The following is a 10,593-nucleotide window of genomic DNA, read 5'->3' as shown; positions in this document are numbered from 1 at the left end:
AAAGAGCTGTGACACTGAAGAGAACAGAGCCTAACACATATAATCAGGTTGTTTCGTTGGTCTAGAGGTATGATTCTCGCTTAGGGTGCGAGAGGTCCTGGGTTCAAATCCCGGACAAGCCCTTTGATTGAACTTTTATACCTTCTTGATTTGGTGGAGACCTGCCAAACCCTTGGAATGATCTGAAGAGAAATTGCATTAGGTTGAGGCAGAAGTGTTCAGTGAATTTTTGGGCTTAGGCAAAAGCAAAAACTTTTTGTCCAAAGTCTCGGCTTGTGGGAGAGCTATAACACAGAACAGAACAGACCCTAATAAACCAACAACGTATTGGCTCGTTGGTCTCGAGGTATGTTTTTTGCTTCGGGTGTGATAGGTCCTGGGTTAAAATCCCAGAGGTGCCCTGATGATTCGACTTTTAAACATTGTTTGTTGGAGGGTTTGAGAATCAGTGGAAGGATCTGAGGATGCGTTATGTTGAATTTGAGGTAGTTTGTTTCATTCATTGATGGGTTTTTGGAAAAGGAAAACTCTTTATGCAAGGCCTCGTAGCATGGAAGACCTACAACACAGAACAGAACAGACCCTAATAAACCATCAATGTATTGACTCGTTGGTCCAGAGTTATGATTCTTCCTTTGGGTGTGAGAGATCGCGGCCTCATTATCCTGGATGAGTCCTCAAAATTAATCTTTTATACTTCTTTGTTTGTTTGTTGGAGAGCTTGAGAATCAGTGGAAGGATCTGAGGATGCGTTATGTTGAATTTGGGGTAGTTTGTTTCGTTCATTGATGGGTTTTTGGAAAAGGAAAACTCTTTATGCAAGGCCTCGGAGCGTGGAAGACCTACAACACAGAACAGAACAGACCCTAATAAACCAACAATGTATTGGCTCGTTGGTCCAGAGTTATGATTCTTCCTTTGGGTGTGAGAGATCGCGGCCTCATCATCCTGGATGAGTCCTCAAAATTAATCTTTTATACTTCTTTCTTTGTTTGTTGGAGAGCTTGAGAAGCAGTGGAAGGATCTGAGGGTGAATCATGGTGGTTTGAGGCAGTCAAGTTCAGTGTATTGATGGGCTGCTGCAAAGCCAAAAACTCTTGGTCCTATTTTGATGGTCCTGGAAATGATATAGCACAGAAGAGAACAGAGCCTAACACCAACAACAAGGATGGTTCGTTGGTCTGGAGGTATGATTCTAGCTTCGGGTGCGAGAGGTCCTGGGTTAAAATCCCAGACGAGCCCTGATGATTCATCTTTGAAACGTTGTTTGTTGAAGGGTTTGAGAATCAGTGGAAGGATCTGAGGATGTGTTATGTTGAATTTGAGGTAGCTTGTTTCGTTCATTGATGGGTTTTTGGAAAAGCAAAACTCTTTATGCAAGGCCTCGGAGCGCGGAAGACCGACAACACAGAACAGAACAGATCCTAATTAAACCAACAATGTATTGGCTCGTTGGACCAGAGTTATGATTCTTGCTTTGGGTGGAGAAGTCGCGGCTTCATCACCCTGGATGAGTCCTCAAAATTAATCTTTTGAACTTCCTTTCTTTGTTTGATGGAGAGCTTGAGAAGCAGTGGAAGGATTTGAGGGTGACTTCTGTTGTGTTTGAGGTCGTCGTGTTTTGATCATTGATGGGCTTTTGCAAAAGCATGAACTCTTTGTCCAAATTTCATGCTCCTGAAAGAGCTGTGACACAGAAGAGAACAGAGCCTAACACATATGATAAGGTTGGTTCGTTGGTCTAGAGGTATGATTCTCGCTTCGGGTGCGAGAGGTCCCGGGTTCAAATCCCGGACGAGCCCTTTGATTGAACTTTTATACCTTCTTGATTTGGTCGAGACCTGCCAAACCCTTGGAATGATCTGAAGAGAAATTGCATTAGGTTGAGGCAGAAGTGTTCAGTGAATTTTTGGGCTTATGCAAAAGCAAAAACTTTTTGTCCAAAGTCTCGGCTTGTGGGAGAGCTATAACACAGAACAGAACAGACCCTAATAAACCAACAACGTATTGGCTCGTTGGTCTAGAGGTATGTTTTTTGCTTCGGGTGTGATAGGTCCTGGGTTAAAATCCCAGAGGTGCCCTGATGATTCGTCTTTTAAACATTGTTTGTTGGAGGGTTTGAGAATCAGTGGAAGGATCTGAGGATGCGTTATGTTGAATTTGAGGTAGTTTGTTTCGTTCATTGATGGGTTTTTGGAAAAGGAAAACTCTTAAAGCAAGGCCTCGGAGCGTGGAAGACCTACAACACAGAACAGAACAGACCCTAATAAACCAACAATGTATTGGCTCGTTGGTCCAGAGTTATGATTCTTCCTTTGGGTGTGAGAGATCGCGGCCTCATTATCCTGGATGAGTCCTCAAAATTAATGTTTTATACTTCTTTGTTTGTTTGTTGGAGAGCTTGAGAATCAGTGGAAGGATCTGAGGATGCGTTATGTTGAATTTGAGGTAGTTTGTTTCGTTCATTGATGGGTTTTTGGAAAAGGAAAACTCTTTATGCAAGGCCTCGGAGCGTGGAAGACCTACAACACAGAACAGAACAGACCCTAATAAACCATCAATGTATTGACTCGTTGGTCCAGAGTTATGATTCTTCCTTTGGGTGTGAGAGATTGCGGCCTCATCATCCTGGATGAGTCCTCAAAATTAATCTTTTATACTTCTTTCTTTGTTTGTTGGAGAGCTTGAGAAGCAGTGGAAGGATCTGAGGGTGAATCGTGGTGGTTTGAGGCAGTCAAGTTCAGTGTATTGATGGGCTGCTGCAAAGCCAAAAACTCTTGGTCCTATTTTGATGGTCCTGGAAATGATATAGCACAGAAGAGAACAGAGCCTAACACCAACAACAAGGATGGTTCGTTGGTCTGGAGGTATGATTCTATGCTTCGGGTGCGAGAGGTCCTGGGTTAAAATCCCAGACGAGTCCTGGTGATTCATCTTTGAAACGTTGTTTGTTGAAGGGATTGAGAATCAGTGGAAGAATCAGTGGAAGAATCAGTGGAGGTATCAGTGGAAGTATCAGTGGAAGAATCAGTGGAAGTATAAGTGGAAGGATCTGAGGATGTGTTATGTTGAATTTGAGGTAGTTCGTTTCGTTCATTGATAGGTTTTTGGAAAAGGAAAACTCTTTATGCAAGGCCTCGGAGCACGGAAGACCGACAACACAGAACAGAACAGATCCTAATTAAACCAACAATGTATTGGCTCGTTGGACCAGAGTTATGATTCTTGCTTTGGGTGGAGAGGTCGCGGCTTCATCACCCTGGATGAGTCCTCAAAATTAATCTTTTGAACTTCCTTTCTTTGTTTGATGGAGAGCTTGAGAAGCAGTGGAAGGATTTGAAGGTGACTTCTGTTGTGTTTGAGGTCGTCGTGTTTTGATCATTGATGGGCTTTTGCAAAAGCATGAACTCTTTGTCCAAATTTCATGCTCCTGAAAGAGCTGTGACACTGAAGAGAACAGAGCCTAACACATATAATCAGGTTGTTTCGTTGGTCTAGAGGTATGATTCTCGCTTAGGGTGCGAGAGGTCCTGGGTTCAAATCCCGGACAAGCCCTTTGATTGAACTTTTATACCTTCTTGATTTGGTGGAGACCTGCCAAACCCTTGGAATGATCTGAAGAGAAATTGCATTAGGTTGAGGCAGAAGTGTTCAGTGAATTTTTGGGCTTAGGCAAAAGCAAAAACTTTTTGTCCAAAGTCTCGGCTTGTGGGAGAGCTATAACACAGAACAGAACAGACCCTAATAAACCAACAACGTATTGGCTCGTTGGTCTCGAGGTATGTTTTTTGCTTCGGGTGTGATAGGTCCTGGGTTAAAATCCCAGAGGTGCCCTGATGATTCGACTTTTAAACATTGTTTGTTGGAGGGTTTGAGAATCAGTGGAAGGATCTGAGGATGCGTTATGTTGAATTTGAGGTAGTTTGTTTCATTCCTTGATGGGTTTTTGGAAAAGGAAAACTCTTTATGCAAGGCCTCGGAGCGTGGAAGACCTACAACACAGAACAGAACAGACCCTAATAAACCAACAATGTATTGGCTCGTTGGTCCAGAGTTATGATTCTTCCTTTGGGTGTGAGAGATCGCGGCCTCATCATCCTGGATGAGTCCTCAAAATTAATCTTTTATACTTCTTTCTTTGTTTGTTGGAGAGCTTGAGAAGCAGTGGAAGGATCTGAGGGTGAATCATGGTGGTTTGAGGCAGTCAAGTTCAGTGTATTGATGGGCTGCTGCAAAGCCAAAAACTCTTGGTCCTATTTTGATGGTCCTGGAAATGATATAGCACAGAAGAGAACAGAGCCTAACACCAACAACAAGGATGGTTCGTTGGTCTGGAGGTATGATTCTAGCTTCGGGTGCGAGAGGTCCTGGGTTAAAATCCCAGACGAGCCCTGATGATTCATCTTTGAAACGTTGTTTGTTGAAGGGTTTGAGAATCAGTGGAAGGATCTGAGGATGTGTTATGTTGAATTTGAGGTAGCTTGTTTCGTTCATTGATGGGTTTTTGGAAAAGCAAAACTCTTTATGCAAGGCCTCGGAGCGCGGAAGACCGACAACACAGAACAGAACAGATCCTAATTAAACCAACAATGTATTGGCTCGTTGGACCAGAGTTATGATTCTTGCTTTGGGTGGAGAGGTCGCGGCTTCATCACCCTGGATGAGTCCTCAAAATTAATCTTTTGAACTTCCTTTCTTTGTTTGATGGAGAGCTTGAGAAGCAGTGGAAGGATTTGAGGGTGACTTCTGTTGTGTTTGAGGTCGTCGTGTTTTGATCATTGATGGGCTTTTGCAAAAGCATGAACTCTTTGTCCAAATTTCATGCTCCTGAAAGAGCTGTGACACAGAAGAGAACAGAGCCTAACACATATGATAAGGTTGGTTCGTTGGTCTAGAGGTATGATTCTCGCTTCGGGTGCGAGAGGTCCCGGGTTCAAATCCCGGACGAGCCCTTTGATTGAACTTTTATACCTTCTTGATTTGGTCGAGACCTGCCAAACCCTTGGAATGATCTGAAGAGAAATTGCATTAGGTTGAGGCAGAAGTGTTCAGTGAATTTTTGGGCTTATGCAAAAGCAAAAACTTTTTGTCCAAAGTCTCGGCTTGTGGGAGAGCTATAACACAGAACAGAACAGACCCTAATAAACCAACAACGTATTGGCTCGTTGGTCTAGAGGTATGTTTTTTGCTTCGGGTGTGATAGGTCCTGGGTTAAAATCCCAGAGGTGCCCTGATGATTCGTCTTTTAAACATTGTTTGTTGGAGGGTTTGAGAATCAGTGGAAGGATCTGAGGATGCGTTATGTTGAATTTGAGGTAGTTTGTTTCGTTCATTGATGGGTTTTTGGAAAAGGAAAACTCTTTATGCAAGGCCTCGGAGCGTGGAAGACCTACAACACAGAACAGAACAGACCCTAATAAACCAACAATGTATTGGCTCGTTGGTCCAGAGTTATGATTCTTCCTTTGGGTGTGAGAGATCGCGGCCTCATTATCCTGGATGAGTCCTCAAAATTAATGTTTTATACTTCTTTGTTTGTTTGTTGGAGAGCTTGAGAATCAGTGGAAGGATCTGAGGATGCGTTATGTTGAATTTGAGGTAGTTTGTTTCGTTCATTGATGGGTTTTTGGAAAAGGAAAACTCTTTATGCAAGGCCTCGGAGCGTGGAAGACCTACAACACAGAACAGAACAGACCCTAATAAACCATCAATGTATTGACTCGTTGGTCCAGAGTTATGATTCTTCCTTTGGGTGTGAGAGATCGCGGCCTCATTATCCTGGATGAGTCCTCAAAATTAATCTTTTATACTGCTTTGTTTGTTTGTTGGAGAGCTTGAGAATCAGTGGAAGGATCTGAGGATGCGTTATGTTGAATTTGAGGTAGTTTGTTTCGTTCATTGATGGGTTTTTGGAAAAGGAAAACTCTTTATGCAAGGCCTCGGAGCGTGGAAGACCTACAACACAGAACAGAACAGACCCTAATAAACCAACAATGTATTGGCTCGTTGGTCCAGATTTATGATTCTTCCTTTGGGTGTGAGAGATCGCGGCCTCATTATCCTGGATGAGTCCTCAAAATTAATCTTTTATACTTCTTTCTTTGTTTGTTGGAGTGCTTGAGAAGCCGTGGAAGGATCTGAGGGTGAATCATGGTGGTTTGAGGCAGTCAAGTTCAGTGTATTGATGGGCTGCTGCAAAGCCAAAAACTCTTGGTCCTATTTTGATGGTCCTGGAAATGATATAGCACAGAAGAGAACAGAGCCTAACACCAACAACAAGGATGGTTCGTTGGTCTGGAGGTATGATTCTAGCTTCGGGTGCGAGAGGTCCTGGGTTAAAATCCCAGACGAGCCCTGATGATTAATCTTTGAAACGTTGTTTGTTGAAGGGTTTGAGAATCAGTGGAAGGATCTGAGGATGTGTTATGTTGAATTTGAGGTAGTTTGTTTCGTTCATTGATGGGTTTTTGGAAAAGGAAAACTCTTTATGCAAGGCCTCGGAGCGCGGAAGACCGACAACACAGAACAGAACAGATCCTAATTAAACCAACAATGTATTGGCTCGTTGGACCAGAGTTATGATTCTTGCTTTGGGTGGAGAGGTCGCGGCTTCATCACCCTGGATGAGTCCTCAAAATTAATCTTTTGAACTTCCTTTCTTTGTTTGATGGAGAGCTTGAGAAGCAGTGGAAGGATTTGAGGGTGACTTCTGTTGTGTTTGAGGTCGTCGTGTTTTGATCATTGATGGGCTTTTGCAAAAGCATGAACTCTTTGTCCAAATTTCATGCTCCTGAAAGAGCTGTGACACTGAAGAGAACAGAGCCTAACAAATATAATCAGGTTGGTTCGTTGGTCTAGAGGTATGATTCTCGCTTAGGGTGTGAGAGGTCCCGGGTTCAAATCCCGGACGAGCCCTTTGATTGAACTTTTATACCTTCTTGATTTGGTGGAGACCTGCCAAACCCTTGGAATGATCTGAAGAGAAATTGCATTAGGTTGAGGCAGAAGTGTTCAGTGAATTTTTGGGCTTATGCAAGAGCAAAAACTTTTTGTCCAAAGTCTCGGCTTGTGGGAGAGCTATAACACAGAACAGAACAGACCCTAATAAACCGACAACGTATTGGCTCGTTGGTCTAGAGGTATGTTTTTTGCTTCGGGTGTGATAGGTCCTGGGTTAAAATCCCAGAGGTGCCCTGATGATTCGTCTTTTAAACATTGTTTGTTGGAGGGTTTGAGAATCAGTGGAAGGATCTGAGGATGCGTTATGTTGAATTTGAGGTAGTTTGTTTCATTCATTGATGGGTTTTTGGAAAAGGAAAACTCTTTATGCAAGGCCTCGTAGCATGGAAGACCTACAACACAGAACAGAACAGACCCTAATAAACCAACAATGTATTGGCTCGTTGGTCCAGAGTTATGATTCTTCCTTTGGGTGTGAGAGATCGCGGCCTCATTATCCTGGATGAGTCCTCAAAATTAATCTTTTATACTTCTTTCTTTGTTTGTTGGAGAGCTTGAGAAGCAGTGGAAGGATCTGAGGGTGAATCATGGTGGTTTGAGGCAGTCAAGTTCAGTGTATTGATGGGCTGCTGCAAAGCCAAAAACTCTTGGTCCTATTTTGATGGTCCTGGAAATGATATAGCACAGAAGAGAACAGAGCCTAACACCAACAACAAGGATGGTTCGTTGGTCTGGAGGTATGATTCTAGCTTCGTGTGCGAGAGGTCTTGGGTTAAAATCCCAGACGAGCCCTGATGATTAATCTTTGAAACTAAAGCGCGGCGTTACGCGCGCTGCTTGTGAGCAAGGAGGAAGCGGACAAGCGGTAACATATAAACGCCTTTATTCAAGACTACACTGTAACACTCCGGGCTGGGCGCCCGGTGTCTCTCATGAGGCCACGCCTACCCCTCGGACGTGGCCACCGCCCACTTGGTGCGTGGAATGATGTCACCACGCCAGTGGGCTTTTGTGTCCGCCACACGCGCCCCCCCAGAATTCCCGCGCACCTGGAGGGCCAGTTTGCGGGGCAGACGAATGACCCGGCCGAAGCGCCCCCTGGCGATCGGCGGCGTCCGGGGTGCAGGGATGCCAGGTGGGATGCCCCTGGCTGCTCCTGGGATGGGTGCAGGACCGGGGGGCGGCGTGGCGGCGGGGCTGGGCGGTGCCGGGGGTCTGCCCGCAGGAGGGCAGCCCCGACGTGGGGGTCGGGCCACTGGCGGTGGATGGTCCACATCGAGGTGGGCCGGCTTGAGGCGGTCTACCGAAACGCGGTCAGGAGTACCGCCGATGTCCAGGGTGAAGTGCTTCGCCCCGGTCTCCAGCACGCGGAAAGGCCCGTCGTACGGGGGCCGCAGTGGTGTCCGATGGGCATCGTGGCGGACGAAGACGTACTCCGCCGTGCGAAGCTCCGGGGCGACGTGCGTCGGTGGGTGCCCGTGGCATGCCGTTGGCACCGGGGCGAACCTCTGGGCGGTCTCTTGCAGAGCAGAGCGCTGCTGTGCCACGGACCATGGTGCCGTGGAGTCGGGGAGGAACTCGCCCGGCACCCGCAGCGGTTGCCCGAAGACCAACTCCGCCGCGGATGCGCGCAGGTCCTCCTTGGGCGCCGTCCGGAGGCCCAGCAGGACCCAGGGGAGCCTGTCGACCCAGCCACCGTCGCGGAGGGTGGCCCGGAGCGCGGCCTTCAATGAGCGGTGAAATCGCTCACACAGGCCGTTAGCCTGGGGGTGGTAGGCCGTGGTTCGGTGCAGCCGGACCCCGAGCCCCTGCGCAACCGCCCCCCAGAGCTCCGAGGTGAACTGGGGGCCGCGGTCGGATGAGATGTCTGAGGGGGCGCCGAACCGGGCGACCCAGGTGGCGATGAAAGCCTGCGCGACATCGGCCGCCGTTGTCGACGCCAAGGGCACGGCCTCCGGCCACCGGGTGGTGCGGTCCACCATGGTGAGGACGTGGGTGAAACCCCGCGAGGGGGGCAGAGGTCCCACCAGGTCCACGTGGACGTGGTCAAACCGGCGTTCCGGCACCGTGAAAGGGGCCAACGGGGCCTGGGTGTGCCGGTGCACCTTGGCGCGCTGGCACGCGAGGCATGTCCTGGCCCAGCCGCGGACGGCCTTCCGGAGGCCATGCCAGACGAACTTGTCGGCGATCAGCCTTTGGGAGGCCCTCGCGCCCGGGTGGGACAGGCCGTGGATGGCGTCAAACACCTGGCGCTGCCAGCCCGCGGGCACAATGGGGCGAGGACGCCCGAGGGAGACGTCGCACAAGAGGGCCGCGCCCGCGCCGTCGAACGGCACCTCGGTGACGCGGAGGCCCGTGACGGCGGTCCGCAAGGCCTGGACGTCGGGGTCAGCGGCCTGGTCCGCTGCCATCCGGGCATAGTCGATGCCGAGGTGGACTGCGTGGGCGACGACCCGGGAAAGGCAATCCGCCACCGGGTTGTCCTTCCCCGCGACGTGCTGGATGTCCGTCGTGTACTCGGACACGGCCGAGAGGTGACGCTGCTGCCGGGCCGACCACGGCTCGGTGACCTTGCCCATCGCGAAGATCAGCGGCTTGTGGTCGACGAAGGCAGTGAACGCCCGGCCCTCGAGCAGATGGCGGAAGTGCCTGACCGCCAAGTGAAGTCCGAGCAACTCGCGGTCGAAGGTACTGTAACGGCGTTCGGGCGGGCGAAGCTGCCGGCTAAAGAACGCCAGCGGTTGCCAAGCTCCACGCACCCATTGCTCGTGCACCGCGCCCACCGCGTAGTCCGAGGCATCGGTGGTGAGGGCGATCGGTGCATCGGGCGCCGGGTGCGCGAGCATGGTGGCGTTAGCCAAGGCGAGCTTCGCGCCCGTGAACGCCGTGTGCATCTGCTCGGTCCAGGTAACGTCGCCTTTGCCCGGCTTACCTCGGAGAGCTTCGTGCAGGGGGCGCAGGAGCTGGGCGATACGGGGCAGGAACCGATGGTAAAAGTTCACCATGCCCAGGAACTCCTGCAGCCCTCTGATCGTGCGGGGGCGCGGAAACCCCTTCACCGCCTCCACCTTGGCCGGCAGGGGGACGGCTCCGTGCCTGGTGACACGGTGCCCCAGAAAATCGATTGTGGCGGCGCCGAACCGGCACTTTGCGGGGTTCACAATCAGGCCATGCTGGCCCAGGCGTTCGAAGAGCGTGCGGAGGTGGCGTAGGTGCTCTTCGCGGGACGCGCTGGCGACGAGGATATCGTCCAGGTAGACGTAGACAAAATCCAAGTCGCGCAGGACGCTGTCCATCAGTCGCTGGAACGCCTGAGCCGCATTCTTCAGACCGAAGGGCATGCGCAGGAACTCGAAGAGTCCGAATGGCGTGATGACCGCCGTCTTCGGGACGTCCTCCGGCCTGACGGGGACCTGATGGTAGCCGCGTATGAGGTCCACCTTCGAGAAGAAGGACCTGCCCGCCAAACGGGCGGAAAAGTCCTGAATGTGGGGGACGGGGTAGCGGTCGGGAGTCGTGGCGTCATTGAGACGGCGATAGTCCCCGCACGGTCGCCATCCCCCGCCGGGCTTCGGCACGATGTGCAGCGGCGACGCCCAAGCGCTCTCTGAGCGCCGAACGATGCCGAGTCGC

General features: G+C 49.9%; 3 non-coding genes across 3 annotated transcripts; all 3 read left to right on the top strand.

Annotated features, from left to right (window-relative positions):
* The first annotated feature begins 1,730 nt into the window (after positions 1-1,730).
* TRNAP-CGG (transfer RNA proline (anticodon CGG)) lies at positions 1,731-1,802 on the top strand. Its single transcript has one exon. It is a non-coding gene; the product is annotated as a tRNA-Pro (tRNA).
* Positions 1,803-4,880: 3,078 nt separating this feature from the next.
* Positions 4,881-4,952, top strand: TRNAP-AGG (transfer RNA proline (anticodon AGG)). Its single transcript has one exon. It is a non-coding gene; the product is annotated as a tRNA-Pro (tRNA).
* Positions 4,953-6,843: 1,891 nt separating this feature from the next.
* TRNAP-AGG (transfer RNA proline (anticodon AGG)) lies at positions 6,844-6,915 on the top strand. Its single transcript has one exon. It is a non-coding gene; the product is annotated as a tRNA-Pro (tRNA).
* Positions 6,916-10,593: the final 3,678 nt, after the last annotated feature.

This window comes from Myxine glutinosa, chromosome 1 (assembly GCF_964187855.1).
Source record: "Myxine glutinosa chromosome 1, kmMyxGlut1.1, whole genome shotgun sequence".
Classification (NCBI taxonomy): Eukaryota; Metazoa; Chordata; class Myxini; order Myxiniformes; family Myxinidae; genus Myxine; species Myxine glutinosa.
The sequence above is the reverse complement of the archived record's forward strand: the minus strand, read 5'-3'. Positions and strand labels throughout refer to the sequence as shown.